Source organism: Varroa jacobsoni, unplaced genomic scaffold (genome assembly GCF_002532875.2).
Source record: "Varroa jacobsoni isolate VJ856 unplaced genomic scaffold, vjacob_1.0 scaffold_1274, whole genome shotgun sequence".
NCBI lineage: Eukaryota > Metazoa > Arthropoda > Arachnida > Mesostigmata > Varroidae > Varroa > Varroa jacobsoni.
Genome location: NW_019214176.1, coordinates 98,807 through 109,842, shown reverse-complemented (window position 1 = coordinate 109,842; position 11,036 = coordinate 98,807). Strand labels below are relative to the sequence as shown.

At 39.6% G+C, this 11,036-nt stretch overlaps 1 long non-coding RNA gene across 3 annotated transcripts; it reads left to right on the top strand.

Moving 5' to 3' along the window:
• Positions 1 to 2,362: 2,362 nt before the first annotated feature.
• On the top strand, positions 2,363 to 9,634 carry LOC111268296 (uncharacterized). 3 transcript variants are annotated; one of them, XR_015314155.1, is made up of 4 exons: positions 2,516 to 2,733; positions 6,066 to 6,198; positions 7,723 to 7,919; positions 9,512 to 9,634. It is a non-coding gene; the product is annotated as an uncharacterized LOC111268296 (long non-coding RNA). The 3 variants fall into 3 exon arrangements; XR_002685140.2 differs by lacking the exons at positions 2,516 to 2,733; positions 9,512 to 9,634 and adding an exon at positions 2,363 to 2,461 and having other exon boundaries at positions 7,723 to 8,445; XR_002685139.2 differs by lacking the exon at positions 9,512 to 9,634 and having other exon boundaries at positions 2,519 to 2,733; positions 7,723 to 8,445.
• Positions 9,635 to 11,036: the final 1,402 nt, after the last annotated feature.

Sequence of the window (11,036 nt, the reverse complement as noted above, 5' to 3'; positions counted from 1 at the left end):
AGCTAACGACTGTAATTATTCCCACATAGAAGTGATAAGTTTTTGTCAAACTAGTTTTTCAAACAGATAGGCAAACAAAACTAACGCAAATTAACCTATAATATATATTATATATAACCTATAATATATCTCTATAAACATAGACTAGCTAGCTATTAGTAATTGTGACTGAACGGTTCTGAGAATCTTCACATCGGACTGTTGATCTGTCTGTGTATTTCAATGAATCATTTTTATGAGCGTGTTAGCGTAGTAATTTTGTCGTTATTGCGATTTTCAAAAATAGAAAGCAGAGTATAATTACCTCCACTCATTATGCTGATGCAACAATGTCCAAGCATTCGATCTCCCGACATTTAGCGATAAAGCCTGCGGAGAATATCGATAGACGTGAAACGACGACAATGATGTGATCCACAAGGAGATCACATCGTTATCGTCGAACGGCGGTAAGATTTGAAATCACTCTGTATGCAGGCGTCCCTATTTTGCGCCGATGTTGGAAGCCTATTTTTATATTTTTGGGAAGCATATGCAAAATGTATACGGATCAGAGTTTTCTTGTACTGAACGGCCGGACACGGTCTAAAAAGAATATCACGATCATTCTACTGGGTGCTTTAAGCTGAATTCCGAATAAGAGTACTCGACCTCAGGAGTGTGATATATAGGCTTATATATTTAGTAAAATTTATTCACCTTTACTAAGTAAAAAAATATTACTTGTAATAAGCAAAAGTATGTACTGTGTATAATTTGAACCTTATATTTACTCTTGAGTTTTTAGCAGCTGCTCGAATTCGTTGGCTAAGTACAAAAATATAGTTAATGCTACATTGAATTACTATCACGTTTCAAACCATATGTCGGGACACCCGAATGATTACACCCGATTTGCGCCATTGTTGATTAGCATATATTTTTTATTCTAGGTTCTAACTTGACCCCGCTAGGAAGCTATTTTAAATCAAATGATGTCTACACAACGGATATTTGGAAGGGACTAATCTAATCTGAATAGACATTATTATTCACTATATTTGCAATCAATTTACTCCGTGGAACCTGCCATTCAAGGAACTTTTTTGATTTCTAAGATTTACCGAAAACAGCAATTCACTACGCCAATGTATAAGGCAGAACAAGCTGGCCTAGAGCTTAGTTTGACTGCAAGAAATAATTCGAAACTTTGTAAACTCAAAAATTTCATGAACAGTTTTTCAGGATAAGATCTACAGAAAAAAAAAAACTACATTTAATCATTTGCACTACCATCAGAATGAGGATGCTTATATGGAAAATAGTTCTGTTTATAATTGATTATATAATTGTTATATAGCACTGTTCCAAGGGTAGATGGTGTATATTTGTGTGATCTAGTCACGAACGTAATGATGGTAAATGTTTCAAATGGCTACTAACGGTTGAATTTCGGTGATTTAGCGCGGCCACACATTGTCTGTGGACTTTTCTTTGCTGGCCTCTTTCAGCGACACGTTTGAATACGAACCACAGATTCAAGCGTCTATCTCCATTCAAATACAATATACGGCCGAATAGGTAGTCAGTTTTACCACATACAAGCACACCTACGATAGCTTGAGGTTCGGGTTAACCCCCTTGGGCAATTCCATCATCTTTGCTGTTACGAATATTAGTGCAATTGCAATCCTTATCTCGTTAAATAGGGTTGGGGTTTTATCGACCCGTACATCTCATTTGAAAGAGGCTTCATATGTTTTCACTCAAATAATTACTAATCCGTTATGAGCGCGGCGAATGCTTTGAATCGGGGCTCTGGAGCTGTTTTTTCTGTGTTTATTCTTTATTATATATGATTATATTTCTGGACTCGCTGCAATTTATACTTTTCACCATCAGTTTTTACCTGTTGTTTGTATTCATCTGCCTCTTGTCTGCTCTTTTGTTCCGTCACTTGCTAGAAAACGTTTTTCATGGCTCTCGGCTGCGGCAGTGGGAATTGCAGAGGTGCTAGACACTGTGTTTATGCGAATGCGCTGGTCGATCCCTGAGAATCATAACAGCTTTTTTTATTATCTTGGGCGAGTATGGTGTATTTTACATATTTAAAGTTTTTTGCTAAAGGTACCGTTTAGCGAGCTCGTGCTACATTCATTGAGCACGTTGTGGTGGTATCTACACTCAATAAGTTGATTAAATGCCTGCTGCAGCCGAGTTTAAATTACGCGCCAGCCCTCTCATCACGACACCGTCTTAATGTTTCCCTGCTAAATTAGCCCGGAACAAGTAGATGCTCTATGACAGGCTAAAAAAAGAGATAAGAAAGCGGTGATTGCCAATTCTGACCGTGTCGTCTGCTTCTGACTTCCCCTTTCTCGATTCAAATTCTATATGCCTACGGCCTGACCTTTTCAATGCAATGTCCAGTGCTCTATATCCAACAATGCTCTATTCGCTCAAGAAATCAACAGATCCATCGGTTGCATTCAAATCCACTATTTTCAAGAATTTTGAGACATCTTTATCCCATACTTGTATTTTTCTTCGTTTGTTATTGGCGTTCCGAAATTGTTTGTATAGCGCGACGGTGGTCTGAAGTTCGAAGCTCCTTATCAACCTACGATAGCAATTTAAATGGAGAATAATCAAAATTTTTTTCGCAAATGGCGGTGCTTGGCATGGAGTATTTGGCTTTCTATACGACCCTATTTACAGCGTAGTTATCTCAAACAATTTTCAACTTTCGTTCAGGTATGTGATGTACGGCTGCGCGGTTGGAGATGAACTCCGTTCGATAATTCACCTTTTAGATGGCGCCAAAACCAAAAACGCGCTATGCTTTCCCCTCTACAGAAGGGATCGACATGGTCGCTGACTCGGTCTCGCTTGTTCATCGATATAAATTTTCATTGCTAATGGGAACTAACCTAATCCTTCCAGTATATTTTTGTATTCCTCTAGATCGCTGTCCGAACGGCAATTATCTAGATAAGTTTAGTTTCGAGGCAAATGTTCGTTGACAGCCATGTTTGCAGCAGCAACAGCAGCTCATGAATTATCTGTTGAACTAGCATAAGTTCAAGGAAAGTCATCCATGAGGAAAGTCAATGACTGATCTGAACTGAGATGTTCCTTAGACTTAAATTGACTGTCGAAATGTTTTCGAAGTATGTTATTTCGTGACATTTGGAGGGGTGGAACAGTGCGTCAATGAACTTCTTTAGTGCTACGCATAGCTTTTCCTCTTTACTATAAAGATGATTGCTTTCGATCACCTCTATTTTGGATAATGCTATTCGCATGCCAAAGGTTGACCAGACAGGAGCAATATGCTTGCATACGCTTTTTTCTCGTCGGCATCATAATCCGTTTCGACTTCCGGCAAAAATGTGCCGTTTTTCGACCTATCAAACCTTTTTGTAGTCTTGCACGATTTCGGAGAGACTATAAATGTTCAAGAAAACTTGCTTGAATAGTGGCCAAATAAAGCAGGGCCAAACACTTAGATTACCCTCTTGACCACTACTGAATACCTATATCAGCCATATCAATAGGTGATTAGAGGCGGTAGGCTTTGCAAAACTTCAGATCGAATTCCGCCAAATTCTAGCGGTGTACAATGTCGATTAGAAGCCTGAAAATCACCGATATCAACAATTTGGATATAAACGTAAAACTAGCAGAAAACGTATTTTGGCTCCGTTTAATTTTTTATTTCAGTACGTCATTAATGTCAGCATTGTTCATAAAATAGTTTTCTAGAGGTCGATTAATGGACAATGCAATATTACGTTGACTGGATGTGTCTTCTTCTTAGGCAAATATAAATCTCGAATGCAGTAGTAAGAACTATGTCAACTGGCAGGCTGCAAGCTTAATAATCGCATTCACCGCGTATCTTTGCAAAGCCTGTTCCGATGAGCGTTGAAAGGCTGTTTATCAACCGTGAGGTACAACCGCTGAGTAGAGCGAAGAGAATCGGAGATCCATTGAAAAAATCTTGTTAATAACTCTGTTTTAACAGAAACCTTGATCAATGTAAGACGTGTTTCGTCTTCTGTACAATTCTGACAAAGAGATACACCTCAGCGCCACAGCCGCAGTGTGACGTGGATGAGGAGGGCAGGCTAGTGCCCGCTAAAACCGAGCAAGCGAGCACGTTTGGCCGTTCCCGACAATTTATGGGTGGGTTTAGCAGTGCCGTTAACTTTATTTGCAGTTCGGGACGGTATCTATCTTTGCTATCATCAAGCGAAAGCTAGATTCAGTACCCTTTGAAGAAACGCGCGTACACTGTTATTCCTTGGCCTATAGAAGAAGTTCCTCTTAGAAGCGTAACATTTATATATTTATATATTTATATTGCTCATTTGACATTACCAACGTTCGGCTGTAGTCAATCATGCTAGATAACTTTATAACTTCGACGTGGTCCGCTGGATTTTTGTAATTGTTATTTATTCATAGGGGAAAGGGGCAACGAGAAAAGGCCTTTAGAAATATTTATGGGGCGCATGCGTTGTTCCTTCCCAACAGTAGTGTGTGATCTGCAATCTTCTGTTCAGACTGGGTTGAATTTTTGCATCTCCTACAAACCCTTAAAGTAGTGCATAGCGATTTAATTTCCACTTTACGCTTTATATTGACAAGGAAGCCTGGCATAAGGAAGTTCAGTAGATACGATCGTTATTGCGTTCCTTTTTGTAAGGGCTTGAGAATCTTTCGTATTTACGACCGAACATAACAAGAAAAAGCCTATTTCACGTGGAGTAAACGCAGGCGGTTGGACTTGGTTCCGCCAACACCACTATCGACTAATTCTTAATTTCTTTCTTATACTTCACTCCGTATAATCCGTCCGTATTTCCAGCCTGCGACTGACTCGCAGCTTCTACTCACACTCACTGTATATTGAATCACTTCTGATCTGAACCGCGAGGTATTGCAACGGGATCACCTAGAATGAGACTCATGGCATAACTGGGCTTACTTCAATCCTCTGCCCAATCCCTTACATTTCAGAGCCCTGCAAAGTACTATTTGCCATGTTTATCTTTATCGATTCGCTCACATCCAGTCTGTTGTGGTAGTGAGATACAGACTCACGATACCTGTGCCCTCATGAAGGAGACACCCAAGGTGTAGTGTACCACTGCTGTGTTGTTTGATGCGTAAGAATCGGTACGCTTTGCATGCGATTACGGTCACTGCGACTGGAGTACAAAGCGCAATAAAGAAACAACCGAAACTTTTTATACCGAAAGATCTCTTCAATTTTCACGCCAATCGCACTTAAATCAGCATTAGACTAATACAGGGTACAGAGCTCGCTAATAATTCCGTTCATATTTTCCTTAATTGCACATTGAGCTGGATGAGCAAGTGGCAGATTTTGTTATATGAATCACTCACGGTAATTCTGGTCACGTTCTCCACCACGCCAGGGCCGCTTGATTTCTCTCCCGCGGAATTTCACTCCCTACTTCCCCCATGTTTTCTGCGAACCCGACTTTTTCTAAAGCAGTGTTTTTTTGGTTTCCTTTACTTTTAAAGAGAGTTTGAACGACACTGGGTGTTTGAATATTATGCGCGATTTTAAAGTGGCCAATCCGTAATGGTAAACCTGTTTTATGATTTCTATCCTCCGTAATAAAAATGCTCAGCCAGGTTCAAGTTCCTATTGCCGCTTGTTGAGCTGACATTGTCTTCAATGAGCTTATGGCTGTATCCATCTATAATTAGTGTTCATCGTCTAGTGTCGATTTGTTAAATTTCGACGGTTTGCTACTGTCGTCAGGCGCCTTTCGCACGTTTTGTTGACGTTTTATAATGGCTGCAATGACTTATCTATGATTCGTTAATCTTAATACTTGATTGGTACTAATATGGCTGTAATGCGTCTATACAATTTTGTGAAAAGTTGGCGAGAAGCCATCTATCTGTTCCGTGGCATGTCGCAAAAATAGTGTCACATATAGATCTTCTTTGTTAGACCCGGCTTGTTTTACAATTCGCCTAGCAACTTTAACAGCGTTTGCCGTTCGACTAGCGATAATGTGGAACTCTTACGACACGTTTTACAGGTCAGTTAGGGCAGAATCTCTTGGACGTCTCAACTACGCACTTCAGTCCACAGTCTTCTAGTGGACCTTGTTCAACATTTCACATTTTTAAAAATGCACGCTTCTCTCTTCAACTATCGGACCTATTATGTACGTAAGTATATTTCCTGTTTATAGTAATCATCTCGATAACCATCTCCAGACGAAGATCTAATGGTGCATAATAGAATTAAGCTGTAAGTATAGGGCTTGTTTCAGCAATACACCGACTCTTTCTTTTTATCTTCAATTCTGAGGGGTTTCCGTTTAAATACAGTGATTCTCATACGGCGACACAAGCGCGATGTTTGTGTTATTAAAACTCAGATGGAGAATTAGCAGTGAGGTCGCTAGTGCTGTGCCTTTCGAAGCCGCGATCAGATCAAGAATGATTTTGTCGTTTGTAGTACCTGGTCAATGCCAATAGGCAGATAGATAGGTTAGAAAAGTAACCTGTAAAGGCGTCGTTTTCCTTGCTTGACATCCAATTTTGATTTATTTTTCCTTCCAAGAATGCATTTCGTTGTTATATTATATGTCACAAGTCCGATGCGTATGTATGTCAAGTGTTCTGAGCAGAAGTGTAGAAAGTTTTTGGAGGTATGCTGTCCCGTGCTGATTTTGCCATTGCGTCCTAGTAAGCGCCTAAGCCATGTTTGATTGCATTGGCTTGAAGTTGTAACATTACTTTTGAGTGAGAGCCCTTTTATTTGTACGGTAAATTTAGTTTGACCGGTTACTCCGCCCATAAAATTGGGTCAACTATACTTTTTGACAATGTATCATTTAGCTATACCTGAGCATTTCTAACTGAACTAATGATTTAGCTGTTTTTCGGTTATGTATTTAAATACTTGTTGCGTGTTTAGAAAATCGGTGGCTTCCAATGACTGACGAATACACAGAACAAGCTATAAGAAAATTAATCAGCTGTCTCTTTTCAAAGATTAGTTCAAAGTTACCCCTTAACGGAATGGATATCTAGAACGGTTGCAGTACTATCGGCGGATTCGAGTTTACAGCTCAATCTTGTAACGGTAATATCACCTGTTATAACCAGCGTCGTGATAAGTTCATTTTGCAGCATCCGGAATTTTTTATTTCTCTTCAAGCAATTAGTAACTAACATACGATTCAGAGGCCTCCTAGGGTAAACCATCCCGGATAGTTCTTTGAGGTATAACGAAAACATCACCAAATGGGTCTGATTGATTGATTGATCAATTGTTTGAAGTCCCATTCCAAGGTAAGCACCGCATATATTATGTGGTCGCGATATCGTGAAAGGATACCGTGGCAGATAGTTAGGTTTTTCGATGTCCAGCACAAAGATCGCCGCGACCGGGACGTTCTAACTTTACCGTTTCTTGGATACCGACTAGTCTCATTAAAATAATCTGGGTGTTTTCGCGTATAATTCGAAACCTCCCAACACGCACACCGTTTTATATCGATACTTCTACGTTTAATAAACGCGATAGGTTTAATCATAAACGTATAAGTAGTAACACCGGGTTCAAAACTAGGCTACAACGTGTCCCTAACCGAATAGCAGCCAAATCCGTTACCCACTAAGCTATCACATGGACTTTGTTAGAGTACCTGTACTTTACTTTGACCACGTCTGGTTGCTTTACAGGAAACCTCATAGACGACTGATGCATCTGCCGGTAGACGGTTGTAACTTTTTCGAATTCGGAACTCATGGCATGTTGAGGGAGCCGCAAGTTAAAGCTAATCACTTCAGTGTTATACTGCAATTTGAAGCAGCTTTACCTCACTAATTCACCTGTTCGCTCTTCACGGCTGTTACCATGCTATCCCTATATCAGAAAGGTGTGCACATTGAAAAATTCTGGTATCTTGGAAGCGCACATCTCGTGGGTTCTCTGCCCAAGATACACTACACCCGTATAGCTTTCTTTCTCTCCAGCTTTTCATTAAATATTCATCCTTCACTTATTCATTATGTATTTTTACAAAACTTGAGTTGGACGCCCGCCTTCACCGGATGTATAGTACTAATTAGAAAGCTGGGAACCTTAAACGACAATATTAAAACTTGCATATATATATATATATATATATATATATATATATATATATATGTGTTAAGGCATTTTAAGGCTCTGCGACCGCAATTGATAAAAATATATATTCTGTATGCAAAAGCATGGATTACGTGGCCTGAACGAACTAGCAACATGCTCAAACTGAGGGTTTAAACAAAACCGGATCTCGAATACGTGGCAAGTTGGCGACCCAAGTGGCAGTTGGTATAATAGAGCCTTCTACTATATTTAACCCGAGATACTTTCGTTTCAAATAAAAAGTACGTTGATTTCGATCATTTTTGGCATAACGTTTGTCCGTCTTAACGTTTAACGCATTGTTCTTATGTCGAAAATTGCGTGTCGTCTGGAAGTATTTTTGTCGAGTGTTGATCTCGGCATGCTTCGACCATTGACGTTTCCAATAGATAGGGTTCATTTCATTCAAAGCATAAGTAATCATGATTCTATCGAAACTGTTCGCTCCTTCGTGACGGACTTTCATCGAGTTCGTTTACAATAACTTAGCTGTTCTCGTCGTAAATAAATACATCGTTAGTTATGTACTAGTTTAATGTGCGCCACTCAGGTTTTTAACGAAACCGCATTTTGTCCGCTTCCATGACACATAACCCTATGGGCCAATTAGTGAACAATATAAGATTACGTTGAACAGCCGTAAGACCAGAAATTCGAAAGGGGGCAGCAAGAGCTGTGTGGCCACGAGCGGCGTCGTCGCCGCCGCTGAACCCGCTTTCAACGACAGGTGTCCACAGCTAATACAAATAGTCCAATGATGGCTTTCCACTCTGCGACAGGTACTTTCTCATTCTCAGGCAAAAGCTTTTTTAGCAAAAGGTACGCGCAGTTAGCCTGTAGAGATTGTCGTTAGCTTTTGGTTGCAATTCATTAATTTAGATTGTTTACTGATTTGAATGTGATGCACTAACTATCTGAAAAACATTGAAAATATACAAGTGTAGGTAAAATGGGAACACAAATGTAGACGCGAATGCATCGAGCTGATGGAAAAAAGTACGTAAGAAAGACACAAACGCTTCAAGTATTCTTGTACTAGCAAGGGGGTGACCTGATATATGAGGATGGATCGTTACTCGAAAGAGCTTTCCACGGAAGCAAATATCAGAAGGCGTCTAGGGTATCTGTCGGTCAAAGGAGGTATTTCATGTAGTGTGTCACAGAACTACAACCCTAATACTGAAAATTATGAAGACAGATTAAAAAGTTGATCCGCTGCTTCAGACCAAATACGTGTTGTATATTCCACACATAGTTCTGCGGAACTTTATACAGCAAGATAACAGCCTAGGCTCTACGATCGTTATAGACGAAACGTGGTTTAACCTTTATGGCCAGGTGGAAGGGGACCAAGCAGGCGAACGGTGGTGCTCGGGAGAGAAATCGGGTTCGGAGACGGAACCTGTCAAAGTGGCAGAATGAGTGTTTTAAAGAATAAAAACGAACACGTCTAACACCTAAGCTTGCATAATATATTTAATTTCAAACTGTCTCAGATTTGTCTGATAATCTAGATTCATAAATGAGGATCCAATATTCTCTTATACGAGTAAATTTCGTCAGTTCATTTATTTAATTAATTTAAAATATTGGTTCAATTGCATTTTTAGTATCCTTCGCTCTGTCGCATTCATCTTAGAATTGGTAGTCAGTCCTCGATCTTGAGTAGAGGTTTTGCCATGGATAAGCGTTGTACTAATTACCAGTGATTCGTTCTCTCGTGATCTTCGGACGTGATTCATGGTATCGATGAGATCAGGCTCTTCTACGTGTAATGTCATAACATTATGACTTCTCGATCGATGGGGTTGTAGATCGTAAATAACTCTAAGTTGCTTTCTTGCAGTTTTTTTTCCTGAAGCTATCTCTGTTGGTGACGAATTTATTTGTTTGGTAGGGAGATTTATCTGGCCAGACTTTCTTGCAGGCCAATGTGGCAGTTTTCGAGCGTTCTTCAAATATTCTTTTGTTGTGCGTACCTGCGAAGATTTCTGAACTGAGCTCTGTCATCTCACGCAGTTTTTTCGGATATCTAAGACACATCACCAATATTTGCATTACACATTTCATAGTTCCTTTGATTGTAGCTGATTTCAGTGGGGTAACTTTGCGCCATTTAATAGTGGCATCGGCTGTTATGCGTAGGCATGTGCCTCGTGACTACGCTATATAATCTATTTGTAATCATCCCCATGGAACTTTCACTTTTTCCCAAATGTACGCCAGCCGGTGCTATCATATGGGTTGTTGTGTAGCTTAATCAATTTTTTTGCATTATCATCATCCTAAGTTCTGTCGTCATGATAAGGGTTTGCGCTTTAGCGATGTCAAAATGTTCTGTACGAAGTTTTCCTATTGTAACAATAACTTACTAAGTAATGGCGAATTCTAATAATGGTATTGTTTTCAGTGAAAATTGATGTTTGTTATATTTCTGAAGGTAGATTTTGACATTTCCATTTTCCTTTGGCTCTACTTCTAACTATTGAAATCAAGGTTTATTGCCCAGCACAGAATAGTTTTTATATTTAAATTTCCTATGAGTGTTTTTTTTCTGGGGTAATATTCAAATCTATATCTCTATGCTTTAACATTCTACTGAATGTTGTACGGCAATCGTGACAGGAGGATTGCGTGTTACTGAAGTCTAACAGCAGTGTCTATTCCATGTTTCCTGTTTGTTGTAACGGACATTTACCGTTTAATGATTTTGCTGCCTTATACGAAACACTGCCTGTCTGACACTTCCATGTTACCATAATAGAGTTTCGCACTTACCTAAAATATAAAACTAATCCTAACGGTACACGCTTTATCCTCTGACTCTTCACTTGGTACTCATTTTGACATGTAGGACACTTGG